This window comes from Mus musculus, chromosome 12 (genome assembly GCF_000001635.26).
Source record: "Mus musculus strain C57BL/6J chromosome 12, GRCm38.p6 C57BL/6J".
Classification (NCBI taxonomy): domain Eukaryota; kingdom Metazoa; phylum Chordata; class Mammalia; order Rodentia; family Muridae; genus Mus; species Mus musculus.
Window position 1 is genome coordinate 105,468,444 of NC_000078.6, and position 18,898 is coordinate 105,487,341.

Sequence of the window (18,898 nt, forward strand, 5' to 3'; positions counted from 1 at the left end):
GCTAATCGATTGCAGAGTGCTGGAAGGGACTCCAAGGCTCAAATGCATGTGTCGCAGGTATTTGTCAAATACATTTCTGTCACAGTCTTCTTCAGGCCCAGACTCTGTGTGGGTGGGCAGAGAGGACCGTGGCTGGGGGAGTTGGTGAGGCTCAGATGGACCGGTGTCAGCCCTGGAAAGGAGGAGGCCACGTCCTTCCACACAGCCTACCCCTCTCCTGCACAGCTCCGTTCAGCCTTCAGTCTCGAAGCTCTCGCTGATGCTCCCTGACAGCAAAGACCTTCGTTTCATATACACCAAACTCGCTGTGCCCCAGCCCAGGGCCAGACCCAGTAAATATTTAATGAATGAAATAAGATCAGGCACGGAGGTCAATGAACGCCGAGTGCTCAGAAGCAGGCTGTGTCCTAGAGGGCCGGGAAGGCCAGTACTTCCTGCCGGCACAAAGTGTCCCCCTCTGTCCCTCAAACTCTGCCTGCCTCCTGCCTGCCCTTCAGCCCCGGTAGCATGCCTGCCGTGTGCATGGTCTTGGCACATTCGGCTCTCCACTTGGCGTTTTGATACAACCTCTGATGTGTTTGTAGTGTGTGCCTCTGGTGCTTCTTAGTTTCCTGGGGAGAAACGAGGCAGAAGGGTGGAGACACCTGCCCTGGTATCATGTGGCACACAGGCTGTGGGGTGTATGCGAAGAAAGAGCTGTCCCTCAGAAAGAACCTCCACACTTCTGTCAGGATGGTCACTCACTCAAGTGCACCACGACCAACTGTCACGGCTCACTCAGGACTGGGGACTTGCGGCTCTGTAACCAGGATGGTGCCAGGGAAACGGAGATGCTCTGCCACCTCAGAGACCACCGGGGCTTTGGGGGAGGGGCTCTGGGAGAATAGAACTGCTGCCCCAGAGGTCTGTGCCCCTGAGTGAGTTCCTGTGTCTGCCCGTTCTTCACTAGAAAGAAGGAAAGGCAGGGGCTGAGTTGGTGCATGTCCACCCACCTCGTTAATTCTACAGATGTCTGGCATTTGTCCAGTATGGACTCCAAATGCTTCTAGACACTTGGACAAAAGCTCTGAAGGACACTTTGGTGGTTTCAGGTCCTGGGACTTGGTTACTGTGATGGTTTGTAGCTGCTTGAGCCAGGGGGTGGCACTATTTGGAAGTGTGGTCTTGTTGGAGTAGGTGTGCCACTGTGGGCGAGGGCTTTAAGACCCTCAGCCTAGCTGCCTGGAAGCCAGTATTCTGCTAGCAGCCTTCAGACGAAGATGGAGAATTCTCAGCTCAGCCTGTACCATGCCTACCTGGATGCTGCCACGTTCCCACCTTGATGATAATGGACTGAATCTCTGAACCTTTAAGCCAGACCCAATTGTTGTCCTTATAAGAGTTGCCTTGGTCATGGTCTGTTCACAATAGTAAAACTCTAATTAAGGCAGAAATTGGTACCAGCATAGTGGGGTATTCCTGTGACAGCTTGACCATGTTTTGGGGAGGACTGTGGAAGGACTTTGGAACTTATAGCTAGAAGAACCATTGGGGTGTTAAGAGCTCTGTGGCAGGTGTTAGAGGAGCTTGGGAGATAATGTTGAGAACAGTGCAGAAGATGGAGGTCTGGCTTGTGAAATTTCAGAGGGAAGATTAAAGACTCTTAGCAGGGCTGTTGCTGTTTTGGTTAGCTGGAGCTGAAGAATCAGCTGTGATTAACAGGATACCAGAACCACTAAAGTGGAACCTGTGCATTACTGGGACAACTGATGCTGGTTAGCTGGAGCTAAGAAATTGGCGATGATTAAGAAGAGATTAGACTCATTGAGGTGAAATCTTCTGGGAAGTGTTTTCTGAGAACACAAAGAAGCTGTGTTCCAGAGATAGCCAAGGTTGTACCTTATGCTGCAGCTGGACTTAGTAATATGTAAGAGTCACCCAGGTGGTACTCATTTTGAAGGCATGAAGGGGTCATGAAGAGCAGCTGAGGCTTGGCACTGTGAGAGTCCATGGAAGGCCATTGGTGAAGGTGCAGCCTCAGTTGCAGTTGACAGCCCAGTCCTGAAGGGGCCAAAAAGGACTTGAGGCCTAGCACTGTGAAGGGAGCCTGTGAGAGGCTATTGGTGAAGCCTGATTGCAGTGGAAGACTGGCTTTCAGGCAGCTAGGAGTAGGGTCTTAAAGCCCATGCCCACAGTGACACACCTACTTCAACAGGGCCACACCTTCAAATAGTGCCACTTCCTGGGCCAAGCATATGCAAACCATCCCAGTTACCTTCTGTGAGATGCGGCCAAAGAGGAACACTATCCCCTCAGCCCTGTAGTTCTGGCAGCGTGTATAAAGATGTCAGGAAAGCAGGAGGGGGGGTGCAAGATACAGACTCGTCACTGGCCCCAGGAAGCTAATGCCTCATGGCTGTCTGCACAGCAGGATGCAAGCTCCTCTTCCCCTGCAGCCCTCTACATCACCTCCTCTCAGAGCCTTAGGACACCCCAATTCCAGACAAGCCCCAACAGCCGTAAGAGGCTTCACATGGAAAGCAAAATGTTGCTGGCTCTCACGGGCCGCTTGCCACCCAACATTAGGGAGCACAGCTGTGGGAGCACCCCAGCCAGGCCACACAGCTTACCCCGCTGGTCCCCAACATTCATGAGGAGGCAATGTGAAGAAATAGGGTGTCTGATGAGACTCAGGTGACCCGAGCCACAACCCCACAGAACAAAGGCCTCTCTCTTTGAGACCCTCAGGTCAGTGAGCAAATACCAGGCCAGGGTGGAGGTACCACGAACACAGGTAGAGACCTGAGTGTGAATTCTAACAAGCCATTTCATCATCAGAGAGTGCTGGCCAAATCTCCCACCCACAGTCAGGTTTTATATTATCAAGGGTGAGTAGCCCACTGTGTCTGCATATCCAGTAATGGGGGCTCACTACCTCTCAAAGCTGTGACTTCAGCTGAAGGCAGGCAGCCATGCTCTTCCCTCTGCTGTGCTGACTGGAAGCCACTGAGTCGCTCCAAGCCCTGGTGCGCTTGGCCTCACAGTGCGGGGAGGGAATCTGTGGTCAGTTACCAGAAGCCTCAGGATTCTGCAGCCTAAACATAGCAGTATGACACCCATAAGTGTCGGGAAACTTGGCTGATTCACTGTGACCTTCTTTCTTGTCTTATTCCCTTTCCCGCTGCCTGTCACACGAGGCAGCAAGTCTTACCATACTTGTGCCGGCCTGGAGAGTGCCTGAGATAGGAAACAGGTTCGAGGCTCAGTCCTGCCTCTGCCTCTGCCTCGGTCACTCCTCAGTTTCTCTGTTTGGAAGGGACATTAGCATCCAGCACATGGCTGGACAAGAGATGCAAGTGAGAGGCAGTGTATGAAAGCACACAGTCTTGCCCACCATTCTCAGGGCTCTCTTCTCCAGCTCTGGCAAGCACACACACACACACACACACACACACACACACGATGAAAAATAGCCAGCTATACAAGGCTTACGATACTTGAGCAGTCATCTTGTATCCTCTCTCTGTGTCACCTCCTTTTATGGCTTTATGAATTAACATTGGGATTGACCCCAGGGCCTCATGCCTGCTGGACCTGTGTGCCAGCGCTGAGCTGATTCCCAGGAGTTTGTATAAAGCAGTTTCCTTAGAGCATGATTGTCTCAGAAAACCCATCACCTCTTTGGATCTTGCCCTGATACCCTCATTAGTGTGAGCTGTGAGGTTCCATTTGGCCTCACGGCGTGCCTAGCCTCCGGCTCCCTCTGCGACACTGGGGCTTCTTCCTGTGTGCCTCTGATCAGGCAGGTCTCCCCTGCAGCGTTTGTGCAGTAGATATTTTTGAACCTTAGCACAAATATGTCAAGAACCGAGATGAACCCGAGACTTCACCCTGCCTGTATAACTCCACAGATGCTGAGAAGAGAGATGCCAGAGTCCAAGCCCCTCTCTTAGCACTGGAACCAGTAGCTGGGGGTCATGTCTACATCCATAAGACCCCTGAGGATGTGCAGAGCGGTCCAAGGAGTCTGCATAGCAACTCAAACTGAAGGACTTGGCCCATGGCTGCGAATGTACCTACCCTTGATCGATCTTCCGCCTTATTCACGGAGGAAGGGCTCTCAATCAAACCCAGACAGAGCTCACCAATATGGCTCGTCTCTCTAGCTAGCTTGACCTGAGGATCCCCTGTCTCTGCCCTCTGAGGTGGCATTACAGGTGTGTCACCATTTCTACTTGGCATGTGTGAGGGTCCAGGGGATTTGGACTCAGTGCTCCCATGTGCAGGGCAAGCAGTTTAACCACTGAGGGATGGTTCCCACACTTGCCCTGCCAGTGTGAGCATTAGAGATCATCGTCTAGATCAGGTTGGTCTGTGAGTAGGTCTGTGTGGGATTACCCTGCTCGTTGATGTAAGAAGACCCAGCCCATTGTGGTCCTAAGTATAAGATAGAACACTAGCTGAGAGCAGGCAAGAATCCCTGCCTCTCTGTGTTCTCGTTCTCTCTCTCCCTCCCCCACCCCTCTCTCTTTCTGCTCCCAAGGGTGGAAATGAAGGATTAAGTTCCTGCCTCGACTTTCCCACCTTAATTCACTGTAGCCTGGAATCATGAGCCAAAGAAACTCTTCACTGGCCAAGTTGCTTCAAGCCCAAGGTATTGTCTCACATTGACAGACATGAGGCAGGAGTGTGTGAGGGATTTCTCACTCGCCTCTTACTAACTGCCAGGCTGGCGGGCCTGAGGTTCTCAGGCTCAGCCCCTCAGTGCTGGGATTATAGGTACGTGTGTTCACACGCAACTCTTTACACACAGCTTTCAGAATTGAACTCTCTTTTTCAGGGTTGCGCGGCAAGCAGGTTGGCACCTGTTCCTTCTCCCCTGTGTGTTCTTTTGTTTGTTGATGGATCTGTCTACCAGCTGCAAGTGTGTCTGGAAAGTCCTGCTAAACTCTGCAAAAAGTCAGAAGTTACAAGGTTACCCCAATTCCCTCTGACACTGATGTGACCTCCCATACACACACACACACACACATACACACACACACACACACACACACACTGGTACAATTGTGCGTTTTATGGCTTATGCCATTTATTAAAATGTTTTACCCCCTGGACTTCAGCACCAAGAGGCATTTGAGAGGTCTTAACCTCCTCTTGGCCTGGCCATTATTAAAAAGACTCCTGTAGCCCTAATTGCCTTAACGAGTGTGGTTGTTGCTAACTGTCTCTCGTGAGGTCATTTCGAGAAGGCTCAGACATCGCAGCCGCCCACGGACGTCTTCACCCAAACACCCTCACCAGCCTTTCGAGCTGAAGACGAAGCAGGTTCCACTTGAGCCTGGGAAGCCAGCCTAGCTCCCTGAAGGCTGCTTCCATTGTGCACACTCCCACAGTTCCAGGGCAGTGGCCACAACAGACCCTCTGGGTCTAGGCAGCTGGAACCAGACCTGGGCTTTTCACCTGAGGGTCAGTGTGTGTCTTCACTCCTGAACTGCCAAGACCATGGTTTCTTAAGGTGCTCCGTGCCCCAATAACCTGTGATGCTCTAAATATTCTCGGAAATGATACAGTTTAGCTACTAAGATGATTTTGTCTCCAGCATGGAGAGTATTCAGGGTTACAGGATGTTTCAGGCTTGGTGTTGCCCACACAACGCAACGAGCTTTTGTTGAGTACCCGAGCTGTGCCAGAACAGTTAGGGCTAAAGACAGCCATCTCTCCTATCTGGACTGCCCTAGGAGTAGCTGTCAGGGTACAAAAACAGGACCTCTAGCCTAAGAGAGACAAATTATTTAATCCGAGGCTTGACAGACATCTGGGAGCTGGGCAAGATGGGGACCAACCCATCTGTTTGACTGTGGCAAGCAGAGAACTCCTAATGTAGGATTACTTTGCAACTATGGGACAAAGTCCCAGCTCCCTTGTTTCTGTCTGCGTGTTCTTTCCCTAGGCAAGCTTACTGCCTAGACTTCCCCGGCAGCAGACAGCATGGGCTTAGGAAGTTATTTCTTACAAAGTCCTCTCTGCTGGGGGACAGGTTAGTGGCATTGTATGGAGCAGCCACTGGCCAACAGGGATTTGATCCCCTACACACACCCACACACCCTCATTTTCAGGACACCACGACTTGTTCCCTGTGTTCAGTCAGGGCTCCAATGGCGCTTCCTGAATGCCACCAGAGACAGGTGACTCTCTGGCTTCTTCTGACCCAGTTGGACGTACCAAAATAACCACAAGTGAGCCTACGTAAGGGACCAGCAAGACACAGCTGCCTCGATGTGTCTCCCGCTCTTCCAGGAGTTCCTGTGACTGTCGTCACCCAGGAGCCACGATACTTTGTGGAGGAGACTGGAATTTTGGAGATTTTTCCTTTGGCTCAGTGGACCCCACAGCGCAGAATCTGAAGTGTGATGGCGGTTCAAGCTGAATAGAACTTTCCCAGGCAGAGGGAGGATGAAAAACCCGGAGGATTGGATCAGCGAGGCGAACTCTGGCTACATCATTATCTCGCAGCCCACCACCACCACACACTCCAGAATGTACCCACTTTTTGGTATAGGCTGTCGCTGTCTTGTTTCATGTCTTTCCTTCCTACACTGCCCTCTCCGGTCCTCCTTCAAGACAGAGGACTGTGTTTCTCTCTATATACAGCTGGCCTCTGACCTGTTCTTGGCATATAATAGATGCTCAACAAAATGTCTGTTGAGTTTATAAATGAATGAGCAGTTGGTCAGATTTCCCACCCTTTGCCTAGCGGCCTTGAGGCCCTGCTCTGTTCAGGGAAAGGGACACACATTTGGTTCCATCAATGCTACTGGGGCAGTCCAGAGGAGCTCTGGAGCCTCTGAGGTAGAGTAGGTTCGGTTCACAGCAGCCAGTGCCAGCTGTTCTGCTGCCCCAAGAGAAAGCCTTCGAGCCCTCATTGTCTTACATTTGCTTTGGGAGACTGTCCAGAAACTTGCCGACCTTCAGAAGAACAAACTGTAGCCACTCATGGGAGGCCAGGCGTGACCAGGAGGTGGGGCCCTCCCAGCCAGACGTGGCCCTTGTTCCTTGATGGTCTCAACCAGTATCTTCTAAGACAAGCTGCATCTCAGGTTCCTCCATGGCACCCTGAGTTCTCACTGTGGCCACGGGCTACACCACAGAGGACAGATCCCAGGTGGTGGCCAGCCACATCCAACATGTCTGCCCCAGGCTAGTGTTCCTTTCACTATTAGTAATCAAAGATGATGGCTCCGTGGAGACAGCGGGTTTTTCTGCTGTGTGCAGAGTTACTATGGCAACGGCCTTGAAAGAAGTCTGTTTGCTTTTTACTCTTAATTCTGCAATGTTCTCAGGTTTTCCAAAAATACCCTTCTTTTCCTGGGCCCCTGGGTGGGGCTGAGTGGTAGAGCAGGCAGCTGTCTGTATGCTGTGCTAGATTGCTCTGCTCACCGCCGTCAGTTGGACATCGTTTTTTTTTTTTTTTTTTTTTATTGTGGTATACTCTTAGCATCTACTTCATGTGAGCAGCTGTACCTCACATGCACTGGGATTCAAGGAGAAATCTAACTCCAGGATTTCTGTCTTTAAAGAGCTCGCAGCCCAGGGAAGGATAGACACACCCCTGATGTAAGTACATGGCTAATCGTAGAAGCAGGCGGATAATATAATAATAATAGGCATGTGTAATGTCATTGGTAGTTCGTCCACTGTGGGGGTTCATTAGTGTCTGGCTCTGGCACAGAGAGCTGTGGACTCAAGGTGGGCAGATTTGCAATTCCATTTCTGATCGATTGCTCATAAGCCATGTGTTCTCAGGAAAGGGACCGTGCCTCTCTGAGTCCCAGAATGGGACTTCTTCTGTGGGGCTGTTGTGAAACCACAATACAGGGCCCAGGTGCAGAGTAGCTCTTCTTAGGAAACCCTGCTTGCTCCGTCTGAGCTCCTGAGACAGTCAGGGAAGCCTCTGGAGGGTCATGAGTATGGACAGGGTTATGGGCAGTGGTGGGGCAGATGAGCGAGCAGCAAAGAACATGGAGATCCCTGGCTTAGCGGGTTCAGGAAGAGAAGACAGCAGAGTGCCCTATGCAGAAGCTAGGACCTGAGCTCGTCTGTCTAGGACCCAGGCCTACGATCTCCAGGCTCTGATGGGACCCCGTGACAGTCACTAATAGCTTGAGAATCAGGTGCTGCTCAGAGAGGGAAGAGGGAAGACAGAAGACTCAGATACCACTGAGTATGCGCAGTACAGATGAAACTCGGGTCTCTATGCTGCCACGCCTGGCCACATTGGGTACTGCAGCCTCACTTCTAAATTCCTCGCCAGCTGAGATCCCCTTTGAGGGAGAAAACATCTCAGTTACTGTTATGGTAGGACACAGAGGTGACAGTGGTCACCAGGTGACCGATGTTTACAGTGGCCCCAGAATGTAGTGCTGTTTGTGTGTTGCAACACCTAGAGTTTAGTTCCTGGTCAGTTATATACGAGCCATGCAAGCTCGGGAAGTCATTGTACCTCCCTGAGCCTCCTCTCAATAACTTTCCGTCCGTGCCTCAGTTTCCCCACCTGGAAAACAAGGATGTCAGTCCTATCTCATGGGTGGTCTGTAATCAAATACGACCTGGAGCAAACTCTGAGTAGATGTTCCTTGGGTTTTTCTTGAACTGCTTTGTTTGACATGCAATCTGCAGCGTGGGTTCCAGGCAACTGCAGCTTTGCTGGTGCATTCGCGGGTAGGCGGCAAATGTTTCCACAGTCTCCGTGGAAGAACAACGGGAGGGGTCAGCTGCCATCTCTGGGGGAGTCTCCAGATCTGCAACCATTAGCATTTCTCCAGGACTTTCCAGAGTTCCGTGGGGAGGTAGTTAACAGAGCAGAACGCCACCCTACTGCCAGGATAATCCCTGCTGGGTGGAGCCCTGCTCAAGGAATGGAGGCTGGCCTTGGTGCTGAGCTGGGCAGCTTCCCATTCCCATTCCTCACCCCATGGCTCCAGCCACCACTTGAGATGCCACCCTGCTGTAACTGAGGCCAAGAGTCTGCCGGCTTATTTTCCATCACACTTGCTTTCTGTTGCCTTTTCTGGGAGACCCTGTTCCTCCACCATCAATCCTGGATGGGTTGGACCTACAGACTCTACCCAGCTATTTACGTTGTATACAGGAATTGCCCACCCACCTGGGCACTCCCCAAGCCTAGCCGGGTTTTTCGAGACCCTGTTCTTGTCACTACCCAACTTTCCTTCTGAGCCACTGGACACCTGGAGAAGCCTGTATCACACAGACCCCAGACCACACTTATTGAATGCAAGACCTCGAGCACAGTGGACAGGAGACACTTATGACAGCTGTAGACCCCACATGAGCTGTGTGTGCATTTTTGCGAAGGTTTCTTCTCATGCTCATATTTCAAACCTATGAATCATTTCTGACCATTTGAAAATCCCTGGTCATTGCATGAGGCTCAGGGATGAAAAGGGCTTTTAAGGCATTTCTAATCTATAACCCTATGCACCGTGTGTACACATCCTGTATGCATGTGTGTGTGTGTGTGTGTACACTGTAATAAGAGCAGTTCACTTGCGTGTTAGAAAGATGGCTAAAACGAATTCTCTGTCGATTGGCCCTGTGTCAGTTAAAGTGTGCATGGAGCCATTCCGTGACTGTATTTATCCAATGGTGTCAAGCTAGAGACCAAGTCTGTACCACACAGGTCTTTGAGGGATTCTCAGGATCCAGCCCACCGCAGCATCACTGATACCTTTCCAGCCCTCCTGGTACACGGTTGGTCCTCAGCATTTGCTGAGCGATAAGAATGGAGGAGGTCACTGAGTCACGCAACCCTCTGTTTAGGACCATAGAGACTGTGAGAATTCAGCGACGAGAGAAATTATCTGTATAATATTTACTCTGCCTGGATGCTTATCTGGAATTCTCTGGTGAACCAGGTCACCCAAGAGGCTGGGCCACAGATGGTGTGCTCTGAAGAGACACAGCTGAGGGCGTGGTCCTTGGCTCTGTTTCTCAGTGTCTGTAAGCTTAGGCCTGTCAGGGGGAGCAGAGAGAAACGGGGAGCTGACTCTCTGAATGTCAGATAAACGGCAGCTTTTCAGTGTGTCCAATAAGCGTGTCTGAGTTACAAGATGTAATTATTCTTTAAATTTTCAGTATTACATTTTCTGGGGGAGAGCACATGTACACAGGCCATGGCATGCCTGTGAAGGCCAGAGGACAGTGTGTATGAGTTGGTTCTCTCTGTCCACCATGTTCTCTGGGGAGTCAACTGAAGCCCTTAGGTGCCTTGACCCATGGAGTCATCTCCCTGGCCCTAATTGGTTTCCCTTTGAGGTCTATATTGTTACTCTGATGCTCATGATTAGCTGCGTACCAATGTCTTATTGGCAGGGCCTACCTCAGAGCCTTGCCACACAGCTCCCACAGCTCAGTGAAAGCTCACTCTGGTCTTCTCAGTATCTGCCTGGGACTTCTTAGATATCCCCTGTGCAAACTATCATAGGGCTCCTGGCCCAGAGCCTCCTGGGAGCACCAGCGCCTACCACAGGCATGGGATGGTCAGAATATGTCTATCTCCATGTGGATTTAAAGTCCACATCCGAAGAGTGCTACATTCTATTTGTAGCTGGGCCCCAAGGCTGTGGGAAGGTGGGAAGGGACAAAATACACTGGACTCTGGGAATGATCACCTGCTGGAGGGGTCTGGCAGAGCCGGGATGACAGAGCAAACCCGTCATCCAGAGCCCAGCAAACACACAGGGTCTTTCTGAGTGCCCTCCTCAGGTGGGTGCCTAGGTGAAGGACAGCGTCTGCTGTTGTCATCTCAAAGGCCACGCCTTTCCCTCTGGAAGTTTGCTGTTCCTTTCCCCAGAGAGGCTCCAGAGGGGTTAGTGTAACCTCCACCTTGTGGAAGGCACCTACTCCTTAGGGACGCTCCCACCAGGAGATGGAGGTGAAGGATATGAAAGGACCCTTTAAGGCTCCTATGCACATCGCCAGAGTTCACAACTCCCTGTGTGACAATTCAGCCACTGTCTTAGTCAGGGTTCTCTAGAGTCACAGAACTTATGGATAGTCTCTAGATAGTAAAGAAATTTATTGATGACTTACAGTCGGCAGCCCAATTCCCAACAATGGTTCAGTCGCAGCTGTGAATGGAAGTCCAAGGATCTAGCAGTTACTCAGTCTCACACAGCAAGCAGGCGAAGGAGCAAGAGCTAGACTCCCTTCTTCCAATGTCCTTATATTGTCTCCTGCAGAAGGTGTAGCTCAGATTAAAGGTGTGTTCCACCACACCTTTAATCCCAGATGAAAGGTGTAGCCCAGATTGAAGGTGTGTTCCTTGAACTCGGAGATTCAATCTTCTGGAATCCATAGCCACTATGGCTCAAGATCTCCATACCAAGATCCAGATAAGGATCTCCAAGCCTCCAGATAAGGGTCACTGGTGAGCCTTCCAATTCTGGATTGTAGTTCATTCCAAATATAGTCGAGTTGACAACCAGGAATAGCCACTACAGCCACCCTGAGTCTCACGTTGAGCTCTCACACTGAGTGTGGTGGTCCAGAAAGCAGCCAGGACTGTGACCATGACAGTGTGACACATGCTTCCATTCAGGACTTTATCCTTCATCTTACAATGTTCACCAAGAGCAAAAAGTAGCAGACACCCACTGACCAGAGTGGGGGGGGGGAGTGGCAGGGGGAGGGGCTCAGTTAGAGTTTACTTCTATGTTGTAAAAAGAGATTTGCATATAGTGTCCTGCTGGCCCCTCCCTCGTTACTGCTGTCAATCTTTCTTACCACACCCCCACCTTACTCAGAGGCAGCCAGGTCACGCCCCTGGCTGGCCGTATAGTTACAATCCATGTTGAAACATTCATTTACATGCGAGTGAATCCGTGGGCATCGTGACACGCGTGTAGCCTTGTAGCCTTCCCTGTAGAAGGGCATCTGAGTTTCCTATGCAGGGCTTGCCTCCCACCACGCAGCAGAATGCAGGGTATATGTTGGACAGGGATATTGTTATCTGTAAAGTGCTTGCTCTGTATGCATGGCGACCTGAGTTTGACCCCCCAGGACCCACATCAAAACTCTGGGCATAGTTGCCTGCACCTGTAATCCCCGTCCTGGGGGGAGCAGAGACAGAGAGATCTCAGGGTTCACTGGCTAACTCAGCCTACAGGCTCCAGGACAGTGTCAACAAACAAGATGCACAATGCCTGAGTGGCGATGCCCAAGACGACCCTGGCCTCCACATGGAGACACTCATACACTCACGGATTTCTGCAATAAGATAAAGAGTCCTTTGCGTGACACAGCTGGGTCTTGAGATAGATCGATTCCCACCTGCCTGGGGAACCTCCAGCACTGATGTCCTCAGTGGCTGCCAAGTGCAAACGCCCACCAGCAATGCGTAAGTGTCCTCTCTCCCACACCCTCGACTGCATGTGCTGCTATTTGTTTTATTGATCTAGTACACTCTGACTGGGGAAAGATGAAATCTCAAAGTAGTTTGAATTTTAATTTCCCTCATGGGTAAGGATATTGAACATTTCTTTAAGTGTCTCTCGGCTGTTTGAGTTTCATGTTTCAAGAATTCTTTGCTTATTGTACAACCACTCTGGAAATCAGTCTGGCGGTTCCTCAGAAAATTGGACATAGTACTACTGGAGGATCCCGCAATACCTCTCCTGGGCATATATCCAGAAGATGTCCCAACCGGTAAGAAGAACACATGCTCCACTATGCTCATAGCAGCCTTATTTATAATAGCCAGAAGCTGGAAAGAACCCAGATGCCCCTCAAAAGAGGAATGGATACAGAAAATGTGGTACATTTACACAATGGAATACTACTCAGCTATTAAAAAAATGAATTTATGAAATTCCTAGGCAAATGGATGGACCTGGAGGGTATCATCCTGAGTGAAGTAACCCAATCACAAAGGAACTCGCACAATATGTACTCACTGATAAGTGGATATTGGCCCAGAAACTTAGGATACCCAAGATATAAGATACAACTTGCCAAACGCATGAAATTCAAGAAGAACGAAGACCAAAGTGTGGACACTTCACCCTTTCTTAGAAATTGGAACAAAACACCCATAGGAGTTACAGAGACAAAATTTGGAGCTGTGACGAAAGGATGGACCATCTAGTGATTGCCATATGCAGGGATCCATCCCATAATCAGCTTCCAAATGCTGACACCATTGCATACACTAGCAAGATTTTGCTGAAAGGACCCAGATATAGCTCTCTCTTGTGAGACTATGCCGGGGCCTAGCAAACACAGAAGTGGATGATCACAGTCAGCTATTGGATGGGTCACACGGCCCCTTATGGAGGAGCTAGAGAAATTACCCAAGGAGCTAAAGGGAACTGCAACCCTATAGGTGGAACAACAATATGAACTAACCAGTACCCGGGAGCTCTTGTCTTTAGCTGCATATGTATCAAAAGATGGCCTAGTCGGCCATCACTGCAAAGAGAGGCCCATTGGACTTGCAAACTTTATATGCCCCAGTACAGGGGAACACCAGGGCCAAAAAGGGGCAGTGGGTGGGTAGGGGATGGGGGGGTGGGGATGGGGGACCTTTGGGATAGCATTGAAAATGTAAAGGAGGAAAATACCTAATAAAAAAAATTTAAAAAAAAGAATTCTTTGCTTAGTTCTATACTTCACTTTTAACTGGGTTCTTTGTTTACTTGATGTCCAGTTTTCATTCATATATATATACACACATACACATACACACATATACATATCTATACACACATATACATATATACGCACATATATACATATATATATACATACACATATATATTTCATACCATATATATGTATACATATGTGTGTATGTGCGTATGTCACAGTGTATATGTATATATATGCAGTATACATAAAATACATATACATTTATATGTGTGTGTAATATATATTGCATATATACACATGAGATGCCACCCCTCTTCCTGATGTGTAATGGGTAAAATCCTGTAGCTTGCATTGCTACTCTCTGTATATCCCAGCTACATAATGGTTCATCTTAAGAGTTCTTTCTTCACGTCATTGTCGCGTGAAAGTGATGCACACTTACTTGGACCACTCCTGTGAGTGTCGCCTGTGTCTCTCCCTAAATGACATGGGTCATGCAGGACTCTGGAGGCTGGGCAGCCACAGCAGGCTGCATACAACTGTTTTGTCCTGGAGGAGACAATCCAGGAGTTGCCCGTGCGAGGAGCTCTGATACTTGGTAGGACAGACGTAGCAAGACATTTCTACTCATGGCAGTTTTGAGTTATGGCAGGTCTGTCACGTAACGCTAGGTCCTAAATGGTTCTCAACCTGGGAGTCCAAGGACCCTTTCACAGGGGTCACCTAAGACCATCATTGGAAAACTCGATACTTACATTATGATTCTTGACAGTAGCAAAATTATAGTTACAAAGTAGCAATGAAAATAATTTTCTGATTGGGGGTCACCTTAACATGAGGAACTGTATTAAAGGGTCACAGCGTTAGGAAGGTTGAGAACCACTGGTCTAGGCGATGTTAAGGAATGACTGCCTGTAGGTTTGCTAACGGTGTTAATTTTATTAAGTATATCCATGTGAAATAACAGATATGTCAGAAGCACAAGAATTAAAACGGATGGCTGACCACCGGGGATCCATCCCATAAACAACCACCAAAACCAGACACTATTGCATATGCCAGCAAGATTTTGCTGACAGGACCCTGATATAGCTGTCTCCTGTGAGGCTATGACAGTGCCTGGCAAATACAGAAGAGGATGCTCAGTCATCTATTGGATGGAACACAGGGCCCCAAGTGAAGGAGCTAGAGAAAGTACCCAAGGAGCTAAAGGGGTCTGCAACCCTATAGAAGGAACAACAATATGAACTAACCAGTACCCCCAGAGCTCGTGTCTCTAGTTGCATATATATCAAAGGATGGCCTAGTTGGCCATCATTGGGAAGAGAGGCACTTGTTCTTGTGAAGATCATATACCCCAGTACAGGGGAATGCCAGGGCCAGGAAGTGGGAGTGGGTGGGTTGGGGAGCAGGGCGGGGGGGAGGGTATAGGGGACTTTCGGAGAGGAAACTAGGAAAGGAGATAGCATTAGAAATGTAAATGAAGACAATATCTAAAAAAAAAAAAAATGGATGGCTGAGAAATTTGTCATAATGCCAGTTCTCCCTTATAACCAGCAACCTTCTCTGATAGCAGGAAACACAGCCCTCACTGGGCTCCCCCTAGTGATCTCTTTCAGTTATTACACCCCAGGGTCATTATTACACCCAGCCCAGCTCTGGTATCCTTCCCAGTTGGTAGAGGAACGTGAATTCACAACCTAATTGGGGCAACATAATAGGATCATTAAAAAAAAAAAAAAAAGACCTCCCAGTTACAAGGGTGCTTGCTTAGTGTGGGCTCATCTCCAATACAACAGAAGAGATAAACACACACAGGACAGACTCTCCCCCCCCAAGGGCTCTCCTAAGGGTGCGCTCAGCTAAAGCAGGCAGTTGGGAAGCACTTACAGACTCTATGATGACTGCTCTTTACAAAGTAACCCTGAGATCCAGTGTAGTCACAGCATGAGACAACTGAGTTCCTTTTATGTACTAAGGTTGAGCTGCCCGAAGCCCGGGTCAGGGAGTGGTCCTGCTGTTGCCTCTGGTCATGACAGGACTGCATGCTGACCATCTTAGCCGGAAGTGAAGGAGACATTTCTTCCTAGTTGCCCATTTGGGTTCCACTCAAAAGAACTGTGGACCATCCAGGCAGCAGAGTCCTCCCTGAGGATTAATGTATGGTCACTCTGCCTCTAGGGAGGGTCCTCCCAGGCCTGGACCCGTGCAGAGCAAGGAGAGGCCTTTGTTCTTATGTGCCCAGGCTTATCCCTCTCTGTGTGAATAACCTGCCTATGCCACCCAGAAGCTGGAGGCTGATGGAGGAACAAGGAGCCTTTACATCAAGATAGGCAGTTCTGGTCTCCAGGAGAAAGCGTGCCAGCATTCTTATGGGTTGTGCTGTGTAGTGCAAGTCTTAGGAATTCACAGCAGTCTCCTGAAGGGGAGGCAAGGGCAGTTTGTCTCTAAGCACCAGAAACTGGTACTTTAGAGTTGTTAAAGCAAGAAATTGTGCACATTGAGCTGGAGAGATGACCCAGGAGTTAAAAGCACGGGCTGTTCTTGCAGAGACCCAGGTTTGATTCCCAGAACAAGCTTGGCAGTTCACACTACTACAGTTTCTAGTTCCAGGAGACCCAGGAATCTCTTCTGCCCTCTAGGACCACTGCATGTGCCTGCTGCAAAAACATACCTACAGGCAGAACATGCTCACATGACATAAAATGAGGGAAAGAGAAATTGTGCATGTAGGAAGACCATCTTCACAAGTAAAAAGGTGTGTGCAAGGGCAGAGGCCCACAAGCAAAAGGAGAAATTCCAAACTCTAGGAACAGGATGGAACTGTGGCTTGGGTTTGATGCACCCCTAAAATCCCAGCTACTAGGGAAGCCAAAGCATCAGGCAACACACACACACACACACACACACACACACACACACACACACACACGCGCGCGCGCGCATCAGGCCTGACCACCTGTCTCAACTCCACAAGTGTTCATGCATACTTACAAACATACACGTATACCTACACATGTATGTATAGACAGATAGACATGTATACTTTTGGTGGATCCAGCAAAGCCCCCAAAGCCACACACATACATTTGGTGGGTGGATGGGGCAGAGCCCCAGATGTCACTCTTTAATCCACTTCTCTGGCCTTCTTATACCTTCCTAGACAAAAGTTCTTAGAAAATTACCTCATAGATGAAATGTTACTCTGAGGGGGAGTTACAAAAGGATGTGATAGTATTCAAAGCAGTGTTTCATTGTATAAGTTTATTATAAGTTCAAAGCCACAGTTTCACATGGCCTTGTCTTATGATAGTGCACACCTGTGGCCTCATCCTTGGACCTGACCTAGATGAATATTTTTCCTTGATCACAAAATTTGTGCCAAGCCTGTTTCTCTTTTTAATGTACTTCTGAAAGCTCTTGGTATTCATTATGATGCAGCCTTTACTTACTATTTTCTGAGGAGTGGTTTCATTCCATTTTTTGATTCTAACTTTATCATGTCTTTCTGGCAAAACAATTAACGTCATCTCTTAAAATTTTTTCTTCCTAAAATTATTTGAATCAAAGGAATCCTATAAAATATTTAATTCATCTAAACTGCATCAATTCATGAAAGTTTATCATGTTGATCTACAGGAAATCTGCCCAATCGATGAGGCTATGTAATAGTGACAGGAAAAGGCATATCAGCTACAAGGAGCAATCCTGGGATGAAATGGCCTCTCAGGGCTCACACATCCTAGGCCATGCAAAAACAGTGGGCCACCTACAGGAAAGTCACCTGCTGGCCATAGCCTCTCCTCGATGGCTCCTGATACTCCTTTGTGATTTTTTTTAGAGCATATAAACAAAATCTGGTATTCCAACCAACATAATCTGACTCTGAAAGCTTTGAGGTATGGCCTTTCTTGGGTCAATCATGTTCCATCAGTTTCCCCCAACAAAACTGTCCTGAGACAATCAGCCTCTCCAGCCCACCCAAGGGAGGGGAGTGACAGACTGATAGTGATGTCAGTTTGTGAGGAGATACAGAGGTAGTTGGTGCTGCCATCAGAGTGAGGGTCACTATGGGCTATGGCACAGCTCAGGAAGCTCAAAGTCTTTTCCAAAGCGTTGGATCTGTGAGGAGACCACAGGTCTACCTGAACACATACTCATTCTTTTGTGCCACGTACAGGAGGTTGATTGTGGTTCTGAAGCCTGGTGCTTAGGACACGACACATGGATTTTAAGCGGCAGCCTTCCTTGTCTGTGCTGAAGAATGGGGAGAGTTGGAAGGGAAAGCCGGCTAACCCCAATGTCTTCCCATGCAGCTCAGATCTCAAATCCAAATCTCCCTCCTCACACACGGGAACACTGGGGCCTCTCTGTTTTAACTCAAGAATTGCCCCATGTCTGTCCTGAGACCCACTGTAGGTTGGGTCCACTGTAGGTTTTTTGAATCAACAGGTCCCTCTGGATGCTTACAGACCTTCTTCAAGCATCCACCGGAACGTTCTGGAAGCTCTTGGGGTGCATGTTGCACATTGGTTAGCCCCATCCCAGAAGGGGTTAGGTGTGCGGTGGGAAGATCTTCTAAAGTGGGAGTTTGGTGGACTTTTACCTTTGTGACAAGAAACCCGGGTGTTTAAACCTCTCTCTCTGCTGATTCTCCCTCTTCTGTCTCCACACAGAAGAAATAAAATAAACACTTAACAAAATGTTAACTAGCTAAATAGGCAGTGGTTTGTGGCTTATAGCCCATGGTGTTACTACTATTTGTTTATTGTTTGTTTGTTTTGTATTTTGAGGCAGGTATGCCTCTCCTGATTCTTTGTCTTTGGCCACCTGAGGGCTGAAGTTGTAGGTGTGAGTCACTACTAGCCTAACATGTATTCCCTTTTAAAATCAGAATAACAGCTGGGCAGTGGTGGCGCACGCCTTTAATCCCAGCACTTGGGAGGCAGAGGCAGGAGCATATCTGTGAGTTTGAGGCCAACCTGGTTTATAAAGTGAATCCCAGGACAGCCAGGGCTACACAGAAACCTTATCTTGAAGGAAAAACAAACAAACAAACAAGTTAGAATAGCAATAAATGTGTCTTGCAGCCCATGTGGGTGTGGGAGAGTCTGGCACAGGTTTCAGGGAGTGTGGGAGCCTGTGGGGTGAGATCCATCAAGCTTTGTGTGTGAGGTGGTCTCACAAGTGTCTGCCATAAAGCTTGATGCATGTGCTGGGGGGGGGGGTTTATTGTTCATGTGGTTTGAAT

General features: G+C 48.9%; 1 protein-coding gene across 1 annotated transcript in view; it reads left to right on the top strand.

Moving 5' to 3' along the window:
* The window catches only part of D430019H16Rik (RIKEN cDNA D430019H16 gene), a 39,240-nt gene that overhangs the window by 14,588 nt on the left and 5,754 nt on the right, over positions 1 to 18,898 (top strand). The window lies entirely within an intron of this gene.